General features: G+C 41.3%; 1 long non-coding RNA gene across 1 annotated transcript in view; it reads left to right on the top strand.

Annotated features, from left to right (window-relative positions):
• LOC132386191 (uncharacterized) overlaps positions 1-10,193 on the top strand; it is a 40,540-nt gene that overhangs the window by 22,450 nt on the left and 7,897 nt on the right. The gene's annotated exons all lie outside the window — the stretch shown is intronic.

Genomic DNA, 10,193 nt, shown 5'->3' with positions numbered 1-10,193 from the left:
TGGCATCTCTTCATGTCGGAAAACATTGGAGACTGACACAAAGTACGTGTACAGTTCTCTGCCGTTTCAGTGTGTCTGACAACTTCTCCAGTGTCATTTCCCAGAGGTCCAATATCCATTCTACACTCTCTTTTACTGTTTATACATCTGTAAAAGTACTCTTTGTATCCTCTTTAATATTCACAAAAAGAATTAGGTTTAATATCACTGCTATATGTCTTGAAATGTGTTATGCTCGAGAAGTACATCGTAATACATTATAATAAAACCAGTAAATCACAGTTAGATTTCTATAAAAATAGTATAAAAAAGTTAAATAAGTAAGAAATCCGATGTCAGATGGGAAGAGGCTGTCGCTGAACTATTGAGTGTGTGCCTTCAGGCTCCTGTACCTCCTCCATGATGGTAGAAATGGGAAGAAGGCATGTCCTGGGTGGTGGTGGTCCTTCATGATGGATGCTGCCTTTTTGAGGCAGCGCTCGTCAGTGATGTCATGGATGCTATTATTTCATCCATACTTTTCCTTAATTCTATTGTAATTATTCTGCACATTATTCTACACCTTCTGCATTATTAATGTTTTACCTTATCCTACCTCATTACACTGTGTAACGATATGATTTGATTTGTCTCAAGGGTATACATGCAAAAACATTCACTATTGCGGTACCTATGGCAATAATAAAAACATTCCAATTCCAATCTGTTGAACCCACTTCCCTGCTATTTATTGAAATACTGTCCACAGCCCTAGTTATGTGATTTGTCAGGACTTCAGACCTAGCATGTTTCAGCTGGAACCTGTCCAATCAAATCATCTCCATCCTTCCGCAATAGTGGAAGCAAAGTACCATGAATCTAAGCATTCTTCTCTTCCTCCAGCCAGCCCTCCTGTCACCCGCAGCCATTGGATCGTCTTGACTTAAGGAGGGACAGCTGTAGCCTAATAGGGGGCAGGTGTTTATAAGGGACTCGGGGACTGAGCCTGGGTGTGGGTTGTCCTACTCCGAAGCCGGTTTAACCCGATCTGTACCTGGGCTGCCGGCTCTGAATTCTGCTCTTTCCCTGGTTGCCGGCCTGCTCGGAATCCTGTTTTGCCCTGTTGCCGGCCTCTTCTGCATATGTTCTGTCCGGTTGGACTTGTTCCACTGCTTCTCTCGTGTGCGCTGGTCCCGCTGTTCCGCCTTAGTCGCCTTGCCTGCGCTGTCACGCTGTTGGTTGCCCTTCCCAATAAACCGGTGTATCACGGTAGCCCTACTGCTCACGCTGGACGCAGCTTTCTTCTGATTCCTTGCCTCCCTCAGGCAGGCCCGGCTGGACTGCCGCTGCCCGGTGGGGATTCTGCCCTTTCCACCCATTGCTCACTAAGGGTTGTGCCCCGCACCTGCCCAGGTGTCCGCTCCTTGCAGATGCCTCCGTGTTTTTAGCCTGGGAGGTGGCCCTGCCCGGGATCCATGCGGCCCGCCACGAGCTCTGGGATCCTCCTGCCCTATCACGAAATCGGGGATCCAGCCCCGCCTGCATAAGCCCCTGCATGCCACGGCATCCCCATCCTGTCCTACCCCTAGTACTTCAGTGCCTGCGTTCTGCATTCGGGTCCAATCCTGTCCCCGTCCTGACAAGCTCCTGGAGACTTGATACTATCAAAAGGCTTGTCAGGAGGCAGATAAGAGTCAGGAGTCTAGATGTAGGGATGAGAGTGATGAAAAACCAGAATGGGTAAGGATGGGATTTCTCTATTAGGTCTCCAGATAAAGTTTGAATAACCAACAGACTTATGATCTGTTTTGGCTTCTGTCACATGAAGTGGATGTTTTTCACTGGGTACTGTAAAACAAATGGAAAGTTAAAAACAGTATATTCCACGAATGGATGGTTACGTACTCGTGACATGACAGTGGTACCCTTGTCACTTGACAGGGGTTGAAGCTGTACTGGACTTGAGGTAATGGTCTTGTGATGGTGAAATGACGTCATTTTCCCGCCAGTAGAGATCATGTGACAGTTTTTTTTTACTGGTTATAAAAGGAAGACCCCACCCTGTGAGGAGGGGCAGCTCGTGGCTGGATTTGTCAAGTTGATTTCATGCCACTGCGTGATTTAATGGGATGACGCAGTTTAGCTGAAGGTTGAAGTTTTATCAAATGCCAAAAGTTTAAAAGATCATTGCCAGCAGGTTCTTGAAATACTGCTAGTTCCGAAATCAGTGGAGAGTGAAGATCGAAGATCGAGGAGGATCTATTTCGACGGTGAAACGGGTTCGACCTTATTTAATCCTTAATCGAAAGGATTTCGTGGACTGTTCACGTGTTAATCTCTGCGGGAAAGCCGGAGATTGAGGACAGTGTGATAAAGGAAAGGTCAGTGCCTTTAAGCCGTTCCATTTTGTAAATTCGTCGTGGGAGAAGTTCGACATCGGGTATGGAAGTGAAGCGACGTGAAAGAAAATTTAAATAGTCTTATAAAGTCTCTCCTTTTAGCTGAACTGTGAGCATATCGAACTTTTGGCAATACTACTTTCAAGAACTGTTTTTGCAATATCGCTTTAAGGACTGTTTGAGCTGCCGCACAGCAGCTGTTTCCGGTTACGTTAGTGTTTGGTTACTTTTGGGGGGGTTTGTTTTCTGTGTTTAATAAACGTGTTATTTGTTATACAGAACCCCTTGCCGAACATATATTCATTGTTGCCGGAATATGTAACAGGATGACGTCAGCTTTTCTGTCAATGCAGAATCATCTCACCCACTTCCACGTAGCAAATCAGTGGTCAGCACTTTACACCACTTAATATCTTTGAATCCAAACCCCAGCTCCTGAAGGGAAAAAGGTAGGTCATCGGGCATCGTGAATAAATTATTGAGATTTATTTCTCGTCAGCTGAGGAATACTATGTTACCCTGCAGACTTTGTATGAATTGAACGAGCTGGTCTTTGTGCAATAGATGTCAAGTCTGATCTCTAATTGCGACTAATACGTATCTGTGGAGGGAAATCCCCATAAATGGACAACTGTAAATCCTGCATCGGACTCAGCTCCACCATAGACTTTCCATAGAGTCCAAAAAGAGAGAGTGGCATTCCACAGATCTTCCCAGTTCACAAGCTGGGAAATCCCCTGGCTAAATTCATCTCAGATTTACTAAGTACAAACTAAGTTAATAGACATGTTTTTACCATTTAGAAGACATTTGGACATGTGCATTGATTTGAAAGATTTAGAGGGTCATTGAGGGCAAATAAGAAGCTCATTCAGGTAACTTGCTCAGCGTGGATGTGTTTGGCCGTAGTGCCTGTTTTCTGTGCAGTATATTTCTCCAAATCTATTGTATTAAGTAGTTCAAATTATTTTCTTTTTGTAATAGTGGACATGTGTTTTCAGCCGATGAATCTTTAACACTGAGTCTGTGGAAAAAGCTCCTCACTGATTGCCGATGTCAGCAGAGCAGCTGCTCGCTCTGGAACTGGCCCTGTGCTCTTTGAGTCTAGCTGATGTGCAGTCAGCTGGCAAACCAGTGCAGAGGATCAATTGTCAAACTGATCTACTGTCACTAGTGCTTCCAGCTCCCCTGTAAGCTGACTCCGTTATCGAGTGTGACTTTATATATAGTAAGCAGCACTCAGCCTTCGGGCTTAATACTGAATTAACCCCATGGACTGGCGTTATGAAGTGTCTGTGGGCCAAGATGGAAACATACCCAGATTAATTGTCGTAGGCCATGCTGAGCAGGCTCTCCAGAGAACAATTGTAGTAAGAGGACAGCTTGCATAATGTAGATTTTGAGTGAATGATGAGTGATAATCTCAAACACTTTAGAATCTCAGTGTTTCCTGTGGGACTACTAAACCTGTTCCACTATCCAGCAGAGATCAGAGGCTGGTCACTTTCTGAACTTGATACATTCATGGTGTTCTTTGTCTTCTTTCTTCTTCAATCTTTTTATTAGTTTTTATAAAAAAACATAACATAATATTATATTAAACAGGTTATGAATACAATAGATTTGAAACTGAAATTGGTAACAAAATAATAATATCTTATTAAACTATCAGCAAAAAGAAGATCATACAATAATCAATCTAACCTACATTGATTATACATGTAAAGGATTAAAATAATCGTCAAAAGAAAAAAAAAGTATAACATACAAGAAAAAATGTATATTTAAGAAAATAATAAAAATAAAACCTAAACTAACATGGGCAATAATAATAGTTTATATGTATATGATAGTGTCAAAAAACTCCGGAACTCCATACCAGAACAAGAATAATAAGAGTAAATGTCTGGAAGAAGCCAAATTAATTCTTATGTAAGTGTCGAATAAACGGTCCCCAAGTTTCTTCAAATTTAATTGATGAATCAAAAATAGTACTTCTAATTTTCTCTAAACTTAAACAAGAAATAGTTTTAGAGAACCACTGAAATGTGGTAGGAGGATTTACTTCTTTCCAATTTTGTAATATAGATCTCCTGGCCATTAATTTTACAAAGGCAATCATTTGTCTAATTGAAGGGGAGAATCGAGTATCATCTTCATTTAGTATACCAAAAATTGCAGTAATAAAATGAGGTTGTAAATCAATATTCCAAATTGAGGAAATGGTAGCAAATATGTCCTTCCAATAATTATGTAAAGTAGGACATGACCAAACATGTGGGTCAATGAAGCCACATCTAAATAACATCTGTCACATTGAGGATTAACATGAGAATAAAACCGAGCAAGCTTATCTTTAGACATATGAGCTCTATGTACAACCTTAAATTGTATTAAAGCATGTTTTGCACATATAGAAGAGGAATTAACCATTTGTATTTTCCCATTTTTCCGTTGAAATATGATTAAGTAAAAGACAGTTACAGAAATCTAAAAAAGATGGTGGTTTAGCTTTACCCAATTTTAGATTTTACTATTGGGCGAATAATATTCGGAATTTATTATACTGGAAATTAGACTTAGATTTACCATTGTGCCCACAGTGGGTAAATTTAGAATGTACTGATACACAAGGATATTCTCTATTTTCAGTTCTTGGTTCTTCACTCCCTGTTGATTTAGTTAAACTTAATAAACAGATATCTAACCGTATTGTCAAACATGGTGTTCTTTGTCTTACATCCACATCAGGTTTAAAAATGTTACTGGTGTTTATCTGCTGCACCTATATTTCCAGTACGCTCATCGCTACCCTTTCAGTGACAGATCTGAATGCCACTCGTATTGACCCAGACATTTACATTCGGACCTAAAATATCCTCTTCTACACCTCACCAATTGTTCACTTACATCGAAACAGTGCATCGTATTCCAATATATTTTCTGTGCAGTCATAAAAAGTACAAATTGATCAATGTATATTTCACCCTTTGTGTGTTCTACTGGTGCCTGTCGACCATGTGGCCTTGCTTATCTTGTTGCTGCTCAGTTCTGTTATTCAGCTGATGGAAGACTGACGTATCATAGAGGGAGAAAGATGAACTTAGAGAAATGGAGACTGCAAGAACTGCTTCTGTTCTCAGCCATTCTCCATGACAACAAGAATTCTGGACTGGCTGGTTGACAGGACACGCTCAAGGAACAAAGACAGAATGAATGTTAACAACGTTTGAGGGCAGCATTAGTGAAATAACGAAGTTGAACTTGTTCAGGTCTCGTACCACACATCCGCCAATCTCTTTGACACCCACAATCTTTAGGAATGAAATGCTGGAGCATCAGGTCTACGACTACCAGACTGGGTAACAGCTTCTTCCCTCAGGCTGAGAACCTAATAAATATCCTCTCACCACCAAGGTCTCATCACGAGCAATGTGAGCTGTTTATTGTTTACTGTTTACTCTTTACAATTCACCCGTGCTGCCCACTGCATGTATTGTGAATTTTATTTTAGCCATTTATTTGTGATAATGGTGTGTTTTATGTGCTGTGCTTTGTGGGTATATGTTTTCTGAGTGCACCATGGTTTGGAGGAACATTTCTTTATTTGGTTGTCTGTACTTGAACTTGAGTTACTGAACCTGTTGAGCTGGTGTATTTGTCGGTGTAGGTTAACAATGCACAAATTACAGAAGTGGAGGAAAGTCAAATTCACCTGTGCAGACTGAGGTAGATCCACTTTGCTTCTGATACTTTTGAGAATAAGTTGGGCTCTGGAAAACTCAGGGTTAACAAACAGAGGCCAAGAATATTTTGAAAAGGCATTTACCTTTAGGAAGAGATCTCACTGTCCATGGCTCTGGGAGAAATTCATTGAAACAGGCGGGTTTGTGGATCTTGGATATGAAGTAGAAATGTTGGTTATGGGGTTAGGGTACTATTATGTTGGTGGCAGTCTAACATGTCTGGTGCTATGAAAATGCTTTGTAAACAATGCAGAGTACTGTTGGGGGAGACAGTCTATGGGGGAAGCAACTATGGTGGCACTTCTGACACAGAGTCTGCCCCTGTGACTCAGATGACAGGGACATCAAAGATGCAATAATAACAGGGTTGACTTAGTGGGCGATTTTAATTTCCCAAATATTAATTAGCATCTCCATCGAGCAAGGGGTTTAGATGGAGTGGCATTGTTAGGTGGGTTCAGGAAAGTTTCTTGCCAAAATATGATGATAAGCCTACATGAGGAGAGGCTGTACTTGATCGAGTGTTGGGAAATGAACCTAGTCAGGTGTCAGGTCTCTCAGTGGTAGAGCATTTTGGAGATAGAAATCACAATTCTATCTCCTTTACCATAACATTGGATAGGGATAGGAACAGATAAGCTGGAAAACGTTTAATAAGAGTAGGGGGAAATATCATGCTATCCGGTAGGAACGTGGAAGCTTGAATTGGCAGCAGATGTTATCAGGAAATGTATGGCAGAAATGTGGTAAATTTTCAGTGGATGGTTGTGTGGATTCCTGAAGAGATGTGTTCTAATGAGACAGGGAGAGGATGGTACGGGACAGGAACCATGGGGTACAAATGCTGTTGTAAATCTAATCAAGAGGAGAGCAAAAGCTCATAAAAAGTGCGAAAGACTAGATAATGATTGAGATCTAGAAGATTGAAGCCAGAAGCGGCCAGGTGAAGGATTGATGAGCAGGATAAAGGAAAACCCCAAGACATTATACAATGACAGGAATAGCAAAGGGATAAGACGTGAGAGAATAGGACCAATAAAGAGTGCCGGGGGATACGTGTGAATGGAACACAGGCGACTGTGGAAGGCGAGGGGTGGAGCCCATGGCAATGATATTTGCTTCATGAATGGGTCAGAAGTAGTTCCGGAGGATTGGAGTGTTGCAGATCTTGTTCCATTATTCAACAAAGGAAGCAGAGTTAGCCCGGGAAATTGAAGACCAGTGAGTCTTACTTCAGTTGATGGTTAGTACTTTGGTGGAGAGATCCCGTGAGGTCGAATTTATAAACATATGGAGAGGTATAATATGATTAGAAATTAAAAGCATGGCTTTGTCAAAGAAGGTTGTGCCTTACGTCTGATTGAATTTTTTGAGGATGTAACTAAATATATTGATGAAGGTAGAGCGGAAAACGTAGTGTATATGGACTTTAGTAATGCAATTCATATGATATCCCATGGAAAGCTTATGGAGAAACTAAGCAGGCATGGGATCCAAGGGAAATTGCTTTGAGCATCCAGAACTAGCTTGCCCACAGATGGAAAAGTGTGATTTTAAACGAGGCATATTCCGCATGGAGTTCGGCGACCAGTGGTGTGCCTCAGGGACCTGTTCTGGACGCCCTTCTCATTCTGATTTTTATAACTGGTCTAGATGAGGAAGTGGAAGAGGATTTAGTAAATTTGCTGATGTCACAGAGGTTGGGCGTGTTGTGGATAGTATGGAAAGCTGTCAGATTTCACAGCAGAACATTGATATGGTGCAAAACTGGGCTGAGAGTTGGCAGATGGAGTTCAACAAAGATAATGTGAGGTGGTTCATTTTGATAGGTGAATTATGATGTCAGAATATAGTATTAATGGTAAAATTCTTGGCAGTGTGGAGGAACAGAGGGATCTTGGGGTCCAAGTCCATAAGACACTCAAAGCTGCTGTTCAGGTTGACTGTGGTTGATGAGACATACGGTGCATTGGCCTTCACCAACTGTGGGATTGAGATCAAGAGCCGAGAGGTTAATATTGCAGCTATATATACCCCTGTCAGACCCCACTTGGAATACTGTGTCCAGTTCTGGTCGCTGCACAAAAGGAAGAATGTGGAGACTACAGAGAGGGTGCAGAGGAGATTTACGAGGATGGTCCCGGTAGTGAGGAGCATGCCCATTGAGAATAGATTGAATGATCTTGTCCTTTTCTTCTCAGAGCAACGAAGGATGAGTAGTGACATAATAGAGGTGTATAAGATGATCAGGGGCTTTGTTTGTGCAGATAGTCAGAGGTCTTATCCCAGGGCTGAAAAGGCTAATGTGTGAGGGCACATTTTGAAGGTGTTTGGAAGTAGATACAGAGGAGATGTCAGGGGTAAGTATTTTAAGCAGTGAGTGATGAGTTCGTGGAATGGTGCAGGAGGATACAATAGGGTATTTGAAGAGACTCCTGGGATGGAACATGGAGTTTAGAAAAAATAGAGGGCTATGTGTAATCCGGGGTAAATTCGAAATTCAAAAAAATGTTCGGTAAACCATTGTGGGCCAAAGGACCTGCATTGTGCAGGAAGTTTTCCATGTTCTATGTTCTAAATGCTCTTCATATTACAAGACATTCAATCCTCGGTTTTATATTCTGATTCTCTTGAAATAAAATTTAACACGGCATTTACCTTCCTGACCACAGAATCAACCAACAAATTAAGTTTTCAAATGCTGCACAGGAATCCCAAATGCTTTTGCACTTCAGATTTTTATGTTTTATTTCCATTTAGAAAGCAGTAAAACTTTCATTTCTTCTAACAAAGTTTACAACCATAAACCTCTCAACATTGGATTCATCTGCCACTTATTTGACCATTCCCTTAATGTGTCGAATTCTTCTGTATCTTCCCTATTCTTTCAAATCCACCTGCCGATTCACTTATCTTTGTATCGTCTGCAAACTTTGCAACAAGGCCATCAATTCCATCAGGTCCATCAATCACATCATTCAAATCATTCTGATATAATAAAAAAAAATTGGTCACAACACAAAGCCATGAGGAACACCAATAGTCAGGGTAATGAATCAGAAAAGAATCCCATTCTCCCCGCTCTTTTCCTCCTGCTAAGCAGCACTTCTTGAATCCGTGCTGGTATCTTTTCAATAATACCATGGGTTTATAGTTTGTTAAACAGCCTTATGTGTGGCAGCTTGTGAAAAGCCTTCTGAAAATCTATGTCCACAACATCAACGTATCTACATCGACACAACATCAACATATTTGTCTATCTTATTTTTTTCTTTCTTCAAAGAATTCCAACAGATTAGTCAGGCAAGGTTTTCTCAAGGAAACCATGCCTCCGACAAGCTATTCGTGCCTCCCAGAATCCCTAAACCACATCCTTTACAATCAACTCCAACATCGTCCCTACCACTAAAGTCTGATTATCTGGCCCCTTGTTTCCTATCTTCTGCCTTTCACATTTCTTAAAGAGTGGGGCGACTGGGACGTTCCGGAGTTTGGAGAACAATTCCAGTCCCATCATGCTCGGAGTCTCTTTACATCCACTGAGTGGAAAGCTTGGTATATTCCCGACTGATCGAGTTTCTTTTCACGGTTCAAAGACCGATAGGCTTGTGAATTGATCATTACAAATTGTCCTGTGATTACACAGCTTGTACCTTGGTTTACTAGGTGGCGCAGCTTGAGGGGATGGAAGTCCTTGTTCCATCTTGCATCTCAATAAATAAGTAAATAATAGATTTGGGGCATCACATCTGAACTGCGGAGGAATTTGGGGTGGGAGAAAAAAAAATGATCAGTGGTCCTGGTCCAGGTGAGTCCAGCAAATAGGATAACCACTGAAAAGTGACTGCTAAGCAGCTGAGAAATAAATATAGGAATCAGAATCAAAAGGTTAATATACTCTGCATTGTTATGTAAAGTGCGTGCGCTTGTTACAGGATCAATTAGATTAGGGAGTTAAAAGTGTGCCTCAAAGACTGGAGGAAGATTGCTGATATTCATGATACTTTGGTCCCACTTTTGGGGAGGAATGTAGATGATTTGATTGGACAGGGTACAGCTGAATCATGCT

Source organism: Hypanus sabinus, unplaced genomic scaffold, assembly GCF_030144855.1.
Source record: "Hypanus sabinus isolate sHypSab1 unplaced genomic scaffold, sHypSab1.hap1 scaffold_1051, whole genome shotgun sequence".
Lineage (NCBI taxonomy): Eukaryota > Metazoa > Chordata > Chondrichthyes > Myliobatiformes > Dasyatidae > Hypanus > Hypanus sabinus.
The sequence above is the reverse complement of the archived record's forward strand: the minus strand, read 5'-3'. Positions and strand labels throughout refer to the sequence as shown.